The following is a 13093-nucleotide window of genomic DNA, read 5'->3' on the forward strand; positions in this document are numbered from 1 at the left end:
AAACAAAAGAAAGGGGTTTTGTATGTTGGGGCCACAAATAAAACAAAGAAATTATGCTCATCACTATACCACCACAAAATGCATACCAACTAAATGTATCTGTGTACTAAAATAATGCATAGCCACGATACCACTATAATACCAAACCCAATCTGAATGCAAGGAGTGATTATTGCTAAATTACTTTTTATTCTTGGTGGTAAGAAAATACTGCTAGGCCCCAAATCTACACAAAATACCCTACATATTTATGGTGCATTGCAGGCCGGGAAAGTGATCATAGAGCACCTACTGGACGTGGCAAGTGTGTCTCACAACGCCATCTGTACATGAAAGGGAACCCATTTCATAATAGCAGTGTGTCACTAAAAAACGAATTTCAGAATGTCTCAAAGGGAAACCACATTCTCAGACCTAGTGCAATATTTAGAGGCAAAGTTATTCGCACATGGGACGTGGTCATCAAACAGTACCTCAGAATGGCATGACTGCATTCAGGGTGAGGTGCAGAAAGAAAAACTAGACAATATTTTTGCAGAAGGCAGCATAATTCAGGTCTGCCTTCTAAGGTTATTAAATGCAGCCGATAAAAATGCAGAGAAAGACTGTTTGATACGGCTATGCGCCAAAATCTGGTTTATTTTGAATAGGTCCCTGCAAATGCAAGAAAATGACACTCAGATAATTAACAGGTTAAAGACTGACTTAGATGGGGCAAGTAAAAATCATGAAATGTTAAGAGTAGAATTGGATGTATGCCAAAAAGACATGCAGTTAAAATGTAGAGATTTTGATGTTCAATTGTCCAAAAGCAAGAAACAGTTTGAGGACAGTGAACAAGAATTGGTACACTTAAAAGCATTGGTGGACCACATTAGACAAGATAAAGATGAGGTTGTATCAGAGATGCAGATTTTACAAAAAGAACATTATGAGAAAGAAAGTGACCTCCAAAATGCGTAACAAGAAATGGTTAAAATGCTCCAAGAAAGAGACAAGATGAATAAAGAATTTAATGAGTGCCAAATGCAAATGTGCGACATGCAGGAGGAAATTAATAAAATGAGTGATGAAAACAACTATTTGCAAAACGAAGCAAATAGGCTCCTTAAAAAGTGTAAGGACTTAGAACAGCAAATGTGCATTCTCATGTCCCAGGAGAGGTGGCAGGGTACCACATTCAATGGAGTTGAGGTGAATTCTATTTCTACCCAAAAGGCTAGTGCCCCAGTGACTGGGTCGGTGACTGAACTTGGTTGCAGCGCCCTTGGGGGATTTGATACTCCCATTGGGGGCCACCACCAATCCCATACACCTGTAACCAGGATTGAATCACAAAGTGGTGCAATTCCATGCATTGCAACAAGTAGCCCCATAAAGATAATGAAATCCATTAAAGCCCTGATCAAACCATTTAAAAAAGAAGCGGAATGCTGCATTGAGGATCACTTAGAAGTGGTTCATCACATTTTTAAAGCACTCCAGATACCTAAGGAACAGTACAGGCAATATTTTTATTTAACTTTAGATGCCCCGACGGCCAGTATTATAAGAGGATTGAATGAACAGCAGAATATGACATGTGCGGAGTTCGAAAAAGAGATTAGGCGTCATTTTTCTCCTTTCCAGTCATTGCAGGAGGCAAAGAAAGTAGCTTACACAATCACTGCTGGGCCTAATGCATCCCCTCACCAGTTTTTACAAGACTTAAAAAGAGCATTTTCTCGCTTTGATGTATCTTTTGACCCCAATTCCAATGAGTTTAAAACTGCCTACTTCTATGGGCTGCAGAAATACATCATATCCCAATTGGTCCGTGAATTTGACCGTGACAAGTCCCTGGAATGGATTGCACACCAAAGCACAAAACTATATGAGGTACTCTATTGTCAGGGTAGAGAAAGTGATACAATGAGAGATACTAGACCTAAATCTAATGAACCCTCAGCAACAGTGATGGAAATCAGGTCAGCCAAAATGTCCCTTGAGTCTGCTCAAAGTCCAAGTAAAAATAATTTGGCACCTGAACAGAGGGGTAATCAACAAAAGTCATTACACACTGCACCAATGTTCCAATCACATGATCCTAGTAACTAGGGAGAGCTACGTCAGCCCCAGGTACTTAGTAGATAGGCCCCGGCAGGCTATCGACCTGATATGTCAGGTATGAACAATAACCAGAGACAAAATCAGGATCAAAGAAATGATGGTCCTTATCAGACATTGGGGACACAAAGCAGATTTGATCCCAATACCATGATATATGGTAATAAGGATAGACCCCGATATGTGGATCGATTTGCTGATAATGGGAATCAACATAGGGGCCAGTACCCATCACATGAGAGACAGGACATGAGACAGAATATGAACTACACATCACGTCAGTACAATGATTCCCCACCAGGGGACTACAACCAAAGGATGGGTGCACCCCGCTCCCCTCCGCAAATGAATATAGTTCAGGAACCATCCCAATAGAAATCGTTCTCCTGAGAGGTATCAGAATAGATCCAATCAGGGAGAAAACAACCAATATCGATCTAGGCCACAGAGAGAGGATTCTAGAGGGATGGAAAGATTCCAGTGCCTCGAGGCCCAAGTGAAAATGTTGGCTTTGCAAATAGGAAAGCTCTGTAGAACACAAAAACAGTCATCAAAGGAGGGGGCAGAAGGCCATAGCAATGATCGGGGGGCTTCTGAAAAGTACTTATGATATCTGCAGCGCCAAAAAGACAGTTTGCGCTGATGTAATTTTGCATAATGACTCTGAGATGCCTAATGATTTAAAAGTGAAAATACCAGTACATGAACATGTAACAGAAAATGCAAATACTTCTAAAAGAGAGGTACGGTTTAACCTAAAACTAAATCAAACATTGGCGATATGTACAAATGAAATAGGAAAACCTGAAAGTCCAAAAGAACAAAGAGACAGCTTTAAGAAAATGACTCATGCATGGGGAATACCAGTGAACCGGGAGTAAGTGGCGATGCTATAACTCCTTCCCTGGGCAATCCAAACAATGACCAAACACAGGCAGGAAAAAGAAATGCTCAAAAGGAGGGTACAGGTCAATCACCTGAAGAATTCTTTGAACCACATATTTTTGTAGAGGTTAAAAGGGCTGGTATCATACTGAATAATCACAAATGCACAGAATTAGACAATGACAAATTGCCAAGTGATGTTGTTACACATGGTCAGTTGGAGGGTTGTAGTGTGACCTCTGATGATACCTGGATGGATGGGCGAACAGTGACCACACTCCAAAAAACCTCTGAAAATGGGGAAATGAATAAAGTCTCTCACACAGGAATGAGCAAAAAGGAGGGAAGAATGCCTGAGAAAGGTGAGCCCTGAAATCAGTAAGAATGTGCATTTCCTATGTGTGTTAGAGGAAGTTGAAGACAGGTATTATGCTCCCATCATTGTGGAAGAAAAATGCCATACATTTGCAATGATTGACACTGGCACACAGGCCACAATTATGTCTAAAGAATTAGTAGAGTATCAATGAAGGGAGATCCCTGCAGAATCAGATCACAGTAAAGGAGAATCAAGGTCCAGTGCATAATTTTAACGGGGAGGAGGTGCCTATTATAGGCGCCACCGAGGTTGACATAAAGATAGGTAAACACAGAATGAAACAGGAGGTATTGGTCACATCCATTTGTTCTATTCCATTTCTGATGCAAACAGATTGTCTGAAAAGATTATCTCCACTCATAGATGGGGTGGAGTACTGTGGTCCTAAACCAAAAAACCATTGAGACCTAAGAAACTAAAATCACAAAACATCAATATAAATGAATGTCACACCGTTGCCAAAACAAATGATGCAGTGTAGGTGTATCTCCAGAATAGTTGCATACCTAGCGTCACTGTTATAATAATGTGTCAAGACAAGATGCAGAGTGAAAATAAAAAATTACCTGTACAAATATACTTAGACCCAAGGAAAGAATGGCAAACTGCCATAGATGAGCACACCTTACATTTTTATTTAAAAGAGAAGACATGCAAACTGAATACTGCTCCTAGAGCAGGTTCAGAAAAACACATTACCACTCTTGCTGAAATACACATGGAAGATGAACAACCATGGGTTCATGTTGGGAAAAATGACTATTCGAAAACAATAAAAGCCACTTTAGCGCTTGAACAGGAAAGGAGCTTCATTAATGAGAAATTGTTGCAAAAAATAATGGAAAGGGAGGAGATCCCAAAATTTAGGATTAAAAACCAGTATGTCTCTGGTTTGGACGGTCCAGATTTTGAAAACCGAATTGCAGGTAGATGCATGCTGAAAATTAGCATTGGACAAAAAACAATTTACCATAATGTTTTGATAGTGTGTGGAACACAAAATGACCTTTACATGGGCAATGACATCATGCACAGAATGTGTATGTGTTAGATTTCCTTAATCAAAAGACATGGTCACGCATAGGTGGGCCGGCACCTGAATATGAAGACAAAAGAAGGGCTTATCATTGCGCACAGCTGGTCCCTTATGCAATTGAATTACAAATGAGGAAAGATACTGTTATCCCTGCATTCACAAAGCAGTTTGCAATAACAATGAAATGCAAAAATGGACAGCAGATGAAAGATTCAGATGCATTTGTGTGTCTGAATGAATCCATAAAACAGCGGGGCCTGGATTATGAATACATTCCATTGGTAGATGTGGGTGAAGGGTCTGTAAAATGATGGTGAATAATGAAGGTTGTCAGAATATTCAATTAGAGGAAAACTCCCCAGTAGGAATGGCCATACAAAAATCACATTACACAGCAGATCTAAATAACATGGTTTTGGAAATATCCCTGAAAAGTATGTAGATGCTAAGGGTGAATTGCCAGAATACCTGGACTCTCAGCCCAAAGGGATATTTAAAATTCATTCTGTGTACCCTTATGATTCAAGCGAGACAGTGTGCTGTCATCAAGAGGATTGCATAACATTTAACTTAAATGAAAATGAAATAGAAAATCAGCACATTGAAGTGGAAGATGATATGCCAAAACATTTAAATGTGGCCGCTTTACAAAGAGACACAGCCACACAATTAGAGGAAAGCGCTGAGATTCCCATGCCAGAACATTTTCCAGAATTCTCCAAAATGGTAGAGGACCAGATTTTGTTAGCGAATGCATGTGACAACGAGGAGGATAGAAATTAATTGAGGAAGATATTTATGGAGTTTAAAGATGTATTTGCAAAAAATGCTTATGATTGCGGGCTAACTAATTTACATGTGGCCACACTTCCTGAAGGGTGTAGCAGAAGCCCAGTATGTGTACGCCAGTTTAGACTACCGCTGGCATGTTTTGAATCTTTGGCGGAGATTATTAAAAATTTGGAGTCGCGGGGAATCATCAGGCCCATTCATAGCACATCCAATACACCTATTTTAGGTGTGTTAAAACCAAACGGTCAATGGCGACTGTGTGCAGATTTGAGAGAGTTAAATAAAAGAGTGCTAGTATCCAGATGGCCACTGCCATTCATTGATCAGGGATTAGCTCAGGTACATGGTTCAAAAGTGTTCACCACATTAGATCTCACCTTTGGATATTGGTGTGTGCCATTTGCAGAGGAGATACAGAATTTATTTTCCTTTTCATTTGATAAGACTCAATACGCATTGGTTAGAACTCCATTCAGGTACGTCAATAGTGGGAGTGAATTTGGCATATTTTTGAGGAAGGATATGCCTGATGCAGCAGAAAGAGGAACCATAATTTATGTGGATGATGTCCTGATAAAAAATGATAGCTTGAAAAGCCATTTTGATGAAATAAGACATGTTCTTGGCCAATTGCAGAAAGCAGGCGCCAAAGTATATTTACAAAAAGCAAAATGGTGCAAGAAAAAGGTGAATTTTCTAGGCCATGAAGTGACTGAACATGGACTAAATCCACAAAAGAAGAAAATAGAGGCCATACAGAAACTAAAAGATCCTAAAAATGTGAAAGGGGTAAAAAGTTTATTATGAATGACAGGCTATAACAGAAAGTTCATTGAAAATTATGCTGAAATCACTCAACCATTAGTTTAGTTTAGTTTAGTTTAGTTTAGTTTATTATTTGTATAGCGCGCCATACCCTGGAGTATCAGGGCGCAAACAGACAAGGATATGCTCAACTTGGTTACAGGTACATACAGTTTAGGTACATTGACTAAACTGCTTAAACTGAATACACCCTGGAAATGGGAAAAAGAGCAGTCTGAGGCAGTGGCTAAATTAAAGGAATGTCTTGTAAAGGCACCATGTTTAGCATATCCCATAAAGGACAGGGATTTCTTTATAGAAATAGGTTTCTCTGAACATTGTATGTCAGCAATGTTATCACAAAAACATGATTTGAATCACAAAACCATTGCCTATGCAAGTAAGGTGTTTTCCCAAGTTAAAATTAAATTCAATGAATGTGAAAAGGCCCTATTAACCACTGTGTGGGCGCTACAACATTTCCGCCACATTGTTCAGGGAGAAAAGGTGATTATTGAGACAAATCATCAACCTTTGCAATTTTTAGAGAGTAAAAGAATTAGGTCAGGTAATTTAGCGCAATCCAGAATCACTTCATGGATGCTAGCATTACAGGTTTTTCCTGTAGAAGTGAGATATGGCCAAAATAAAAAAAGCCCAATTGCTCAAGGTTTAGCAGATTTACATGACTGTGCAGCTGAACCAGTATCGAACGAAATAGCAGTGGAACCTAATTTGCAGGAATTTGAACAATCACCACACAAAGCTTTTGATGAAAAAACATGCAAGGACTTACCAACTGTTTATGTTGATGGTTGTGCCTTTCACATTGAAAATGGACAATGATAAACAATTAGTGTCAGCAATAGGGAATGTCTGTTTGAAGTGTGAAGGTATCCCGAGTATAGGGATGAGAATTGGTGCTAGGAGCAGTCAGGTAGCGGAATTGGCAGCCATTTATAAAGCAATTGCTACTGCAGTTGATAATAAATTCAGTGAAATTGTCCTGGTGACTGATTCTGATTACGCACAAAATAGCTTTGTGGAATATTTACCTGGCTGGAAAGCGAGAGGCATGATTACATACAACAAAAAGCCACTTAAACATGGAAAAATTATACAAGCCGTAGACAAATTGGTGTCAGAAAATGATTTAACAATATACTGGAGGAAAATTCGTGGACATTTAAAAACTCCAGGAGAGGATAAGGAAGGAAATGATAAGGCAGATCACCTGGCTAAAATTGGGGCTGTGATGGGAGAATTGCTACCTATTGAACATTTACTGGGTGAAATACAAATTGATGTAGTAACACGTTCTAAAGCACCAAAGGAGACAGATCAACCAGTGGTACAGTGGAGTCATGATACACCAGACTAAGATCTGATTGAGGCACAAAAGAATGATCGAACTTTGGAAATCTATTATAATCATTTGATCGATTCGGAACAAAACCCTTTAACAGAAAATGATTGTATGGGAAAAGAAGAGTTGAGGGTGCTATTAAAGAATAAAAAATGAAAAAGACTACAAGATCGACTCGTGATTAGAGAGTCCATAACAGGACAGATACAGTGGGTGGTACCCCTTTCATTCAGAGGGTTAATGCTACATCATGCACATGCTGCTATAACTGCCGGCCACAGAGGCTCACAGAAAACAATGGAAATACTAAAAGATTATGCGTATTGGCCACATATGTCCCAAGATGTAGAATTATATACTAGAGTATGTCTAGTATGTGCCCAATTTAAACCTGCTTCACCAATGCATAGAGCTCCATTAATGAAAAGAGGCCTAACTCTTCCATGGTCAGATTTGCAAATAGACTATGTAGGGCCTGTAAAGAGGTTGAGCAGGGGGAACTGTTATATTTTAAGTGTGGTGTGTTTGATGTCGAAGTGGATTGAGTGTATTCCTGCACCAGATTGTAGTGCGCAAAAAGTAGCCACATTGCTGGTGAATCATGTGTTTTCAAGGTTTGGGTTGCCACAAAGAATAGAATCAGACAGAGGAAGTCATTTTACAAGTGCTCTAATGAGTAAGGTATGGCAAATACTGGGTGTGAAGAGAAAGCTACATATCGCATATCGGGCGGCTTCTTCAGGTGGAATTGAACGCAGCAATAGGTCTGTTGTGGACATTTTAAAGAAATTCATGGCAGAAGCAGGTTCCAGCTGGGATTTACGCTTACCTTTTGTTCTGATGGCAATCAGATCAACTCCTGCCAAAGCAACAGGTATTAGCCCTCATGAAGTTTTAACAGGTAGGAAAATGGTGTTACCACAACACCTGCTATACAGGACGCATGAGAAAACACTGGTGAGTGCATCCACAGTTCATGAATACATTGATGAACTGAGGAAGCATTTACAACATGCGTTTGCTTTTGTACAGAAAAATTTAGAAAGAGCTGCTGACAGTGCAAAGTCATATTATGATAAAAAGACGTCAGTAAAGGAATATTGTCTGGGTGGTCAGGTGTATAAATTTCGTTTTGGAAAAGGTTAACAGAAAATTTCCAAATTTCTAGCAGCCTGGCAGGGGCCATTTCGAATTATAGATAAGGTCTCTCCTGTGGTCTATAAAATTTTGAAGACTGAAGGTGAAACAGCAACAGAACAGTTTGTTCACATGAATCAAATTAAACAATGTCACCCCAAACATGAGATTAAACAACTTGAGTATGTAGAAACAGATAAAGTCCCTTGAACATTAAAAGGTAAAGTAAATTGGTCTAGTCAATAGTAGTGGCAGAGAAGTTAAATAAAGATGGTTGATTATAGTAATGACACATAAACACTGTAATATATGTAAATATATACATTAAAAAAAAATGGAAGCTGAAATTTATGAAGTTGGTGTGCAAAATGAAAATGTATATTATATTGAATGTTGTTTTATGTATGTTTGTTTTTTCTTTAACCTGTGCTTAATTTCAGAAGGCGAGAGAAAAGGGGTGAAATGTTTTACAAAGCACGTTGTATTTTTGGCAAAAGGGTGAAGTTAGTATTGTGCTATATACTTAATTTGTTTCTTTTTTATTTGATTTAGAATATTAACATATTTGTACTTGGAAGACACGGGACCAGAGGACACGGGAGACAATGGAGTCTTGGAGTCCCCTGGAAGACGATCAAATGATGCCTGCCTCCGGGTGGAGGTGAAGACAAAATAACCGAAATGCCTGATGACTTCTATGGAAAAAGGATCCAGGAGTGCCAAGATGGAAGAGCACCCGAATGAACCAAATGATGTGACATCGCTGGTCGGGACATATCAGAGGCAGACAAGTGTCCCGGAGTATGGAGTTCAACGTATTTATTATTTTAATTAATTATTTTAATCTGTTATGTTAATTATTTATTTTAACTATTTGTTTTATTTTATTGTTTTGTGATTAACTTCAAGTGTAAAATCAAAACACTGGACTATGGACACTTCCATTGGGAAGAAAAATGTGAAGTATTTTAAAAGAACTGATGGACTCAAATATGAATTTTGATATTATGATGAGTGAACAGTGACTTTTCAGTTTCATTTTTTCACATATGAGTATTGATTGTGTTGGATTGCTACATGTTAAAAGAAGAAAAGGGGCAAGTTGGATTTCTTCCAATTGTGGCTTGGACCATGGCCAACATTCTCAGAAAAAGGAGGGGATATGTAGGATTATTTAGCTTGTTTTTGGAGTGCAGCAACACTGCATGGGATCAATGTATTGCTATAATGCGGTACAGCAAGCCATGTGTTGCCGGTGTAACATATGGATATGTAAATGAAGACAGGCTACTCAGTCAAAAACACATCATTTTTTCCCAGATTTAAAAACGCACCATTTTTTTCTCACCAGAAATGCCTCTGTTGCAAGAGACACATTAGAGGATTAATTAACTAATATAATTAACAGTACTAACATGATCCTAACTTATTAAAATCATAATGTGTTCTCAAAGTGCAAAATGAGGCAGGCTGATACTCATTTTAAACGGACATTCAGATTTTTTTTTTTTCTTTTCGCTTTTCTTTTGCTAAGGAAACAAAACTCGAATAAGCAGGAAATTAGTGGATACAGTTTGTTACTGAAAAGTGAGCTATTGTTTGAAGAAGGAGGGTATGACATGATAGATTTTTATTGGATGCATGTCACATTAGGGGCTGTAACAGAGGTCTCTTGGTGCATCTCGGGGAGGAAGAAAGGCAGTGGACATTTTGCACAGCTTCGGTGAGGACTTGGGGGGAGTTGCTGTGGGGCTGCCTGATTAAGGGGCGTCATTCCAGTGTACTGCTGACCTTCACAGGCTGGAGATTCCAGTCAATTGGCACCGGCTTGAGGACCAAAGAGTGCAGATTGGAACTGCATGTCCTCGTCTGGTGCTCTAAAAGGAAGCCCCGAGCCATTTAAAGAAAGTGACCTGTCCAGAGAGTTTGCGTGCTGAACTACTACGATTTTGCTGGTAATTATCTTACATAAAGCGAGAATGCGGTGTGTGAATGAAAGCTATTTCAGTCAGGCAGCGTAGCGATAGCTGCATTCTAATGTTGCCATTCAGAATGATGCACTGTTCTTTTTATTGTTGCAAAGAATCTAATGAAATGCCATGTATTTTGCAATTGCTTCTCTTATGTTTATTCTAGAAAAGACTGCCTCGCAAAACTGGTGATGTATGATTTTTTAAATGAAACTGATGTAAATCACAATCTGTGTAAAGGCTTCTATTTGCTTCTGTTTTTCTCTGGTGCAGTTAACACATATCGCCTGATAAAAGGGGAGGTTATTAGGTAATATATGCCAAGCATCCCATGTGGAAAAAGTTATGTTATGAGTAATTATAAATAGCTGTGTGCGTGGTTCCACTCAGTGTATATGTGTGTGTGATTTCTGAGGGGAACACAATCTGATAGTCTGCTGGACGTACATGAGTCAGCAGAGAAAGAGGCATCTGGAAATAGTTTCACTAATGTAAATAAATTTAATGATTATACCATATGTCATTGTGAATACTTTATGGAAGCATAGCTCACTGGTGTAGATAAATCAGTGATAACAGCCATAAGTGGCACTCCATATGAAAATGTGGTGTTCTTGAATAATGTAGAAGCCTGAGGCCTCTAGAGATCACAAGAACAGTCTAAACAAAAGAAAGGGGTTTTGTATGTTGGGGCCACAAATAAAACAAATAAATTATGCTCATCACTATACCACAACAAAATGCATACCAACTAAATATATCTGTGTACTGAAATATTGCATATCCACGATACGACTATAATACCAAACCCAATCTGAATGCAAGGAGTGATTATTGCTAAGTTACTTTTATTCTTGGTGGTAAGAAAATACCGCTAAGCCCCAAATCTACACAAAATAACCTACAGGCATCAGAGAATAACATGGGATTTATATATGACTGTCTAGGGCTGATTCTACTCTAAATGTTGGTAATTGTTGGTTTCTAGTCTAGACCTATATACAAGAATTCTGGCTGTGGTATGTTTGGCTAATTTGCCCACAGGTTTAGGTGTAGGGCAGAAGCTTTTATTTTGGGGGGCACAATATTTAAATGCATTTGAAGGGTCACTCAAGCATTAGGGTAGACATTCGAGATAGAAAATGAGTCAACACTTCATTTTAATTAGCATCACTAGTCCATTTAAAACAGAATCCTGTCTTTTCAGGGCAATTTTATTTAGATACATTATTTATTTAAAACAATATTTTCTTGGTAATAAATGCGGCACTTCAAGGGATATAAAGCAAGATTCAGGATGCTCCCTTTTTGTAAGCGATTGTTTTCACAGGTCAAGAAGTCAATCAATTACTGTAAATCTGTTAAGCACATTATACACCACATCACAAATACAGATATAAAATGCCTCTGCGAAATGAAAACGTGCGGAATAATGAATATTCAGTTATTTCCAATGACTAATATTCCTTTTAAAATCATAAATTCTAGAGAATTTCCCTTTAAGTATACCTGGGCAAAGTTTACCTTTCATGCCTACACCCATTTAGTAGCACAGTTTCTCAATATTGTTACCAAAAGCCTTTCAATTGCTTTCAGGACTTTGACTAGTTCTTGGAACACATGTCTAAATGAGCAGGGGTTGGTGTACTCAGGGAGGAACATCACCAGTCTGACACCTACTTCCCAAATTCCTCTCAGGCAATCTGGCTCTGTATTGGACAAGCCTTCTGTGTTTGTCTCCCTCTGGTAATGATCTTCTTAAGGATGATTTCCTTCAGCTACATCCAGGTGGAACCCCAATCAATACACCCATTAATCTGCTATTTTCCAAAGCACTCTGTCAACTCCTGTTTTGGGCCTTAAATACTGGACAAATACGCATGCATCATCATTTGAATCAGTAATTTCAGATTAGATGAGGCCTATGGTAGACCGTCATCTTTTGGCTCTCTCATTTATCCTTCTATGTATTTGAGTGTTCTAATGGATTTTTCAATGTGAGAAAGGTCTTACTTTTCTCTCCTGCATAATAATGATCGAATTGGAATGAAAAAGATTGTTCTCTGATAATTGTGCCTATGGAACAGCATCATTTGAAAGACTTGTACAGTCAAAAACCCCAAAACAGTCCAGATGCATGGGCATTCTTCATGGTCCTGTAGCTGGCAACATGTGAGAGTTACTAAAATATTTAAATATTTTGATAACTCCGATAATATAATTATATTGCGTGTATAGGCAGATAATGTAAAAAAAAAAATCAATCAAACAAATGGCTTAAAAGTCAAAGGTTATAGCCGATAATATTATTTCATTAAATCAATCCACTTACTTCATTCTCAAAATTGTGCAGTACATGTTTGTGAAGTTCATCAATAACAGAATACATTTGCTGAACAAATATTCTGAGACCCCATGCCATGAAGCAGACACCGGTCAAGCAGACAGTTCTTGAAAGCAGAAGAAGCAGGCCTTTGACTTTTGACCCTGTTTATCTCAAAAGCTCTGAATGCTCATGCACGTGTATTTTTGGGAATATAACAGATTTCATTTGATGTATTTGTTAGCAGCAATGCATGTTCTCTGAAGACCTTTTGCCATTTCTGTTCAACTACACT

This window comes from Ambystoma mexicanum, chromosome 4q (assembly GCF_040938575.1).
Source record: "Ambystoma mexicanum isolate Mex_15411 chromosome 4q, UKY_AmexF1_1, whole genome shotgun sequence".
Lineage (NCBI taxonomy): Eukaryota > Metazoa > Chordata > Amphibia > Caudata > Ambystomatidae > Ambystoma > Ambystoma mexicanum.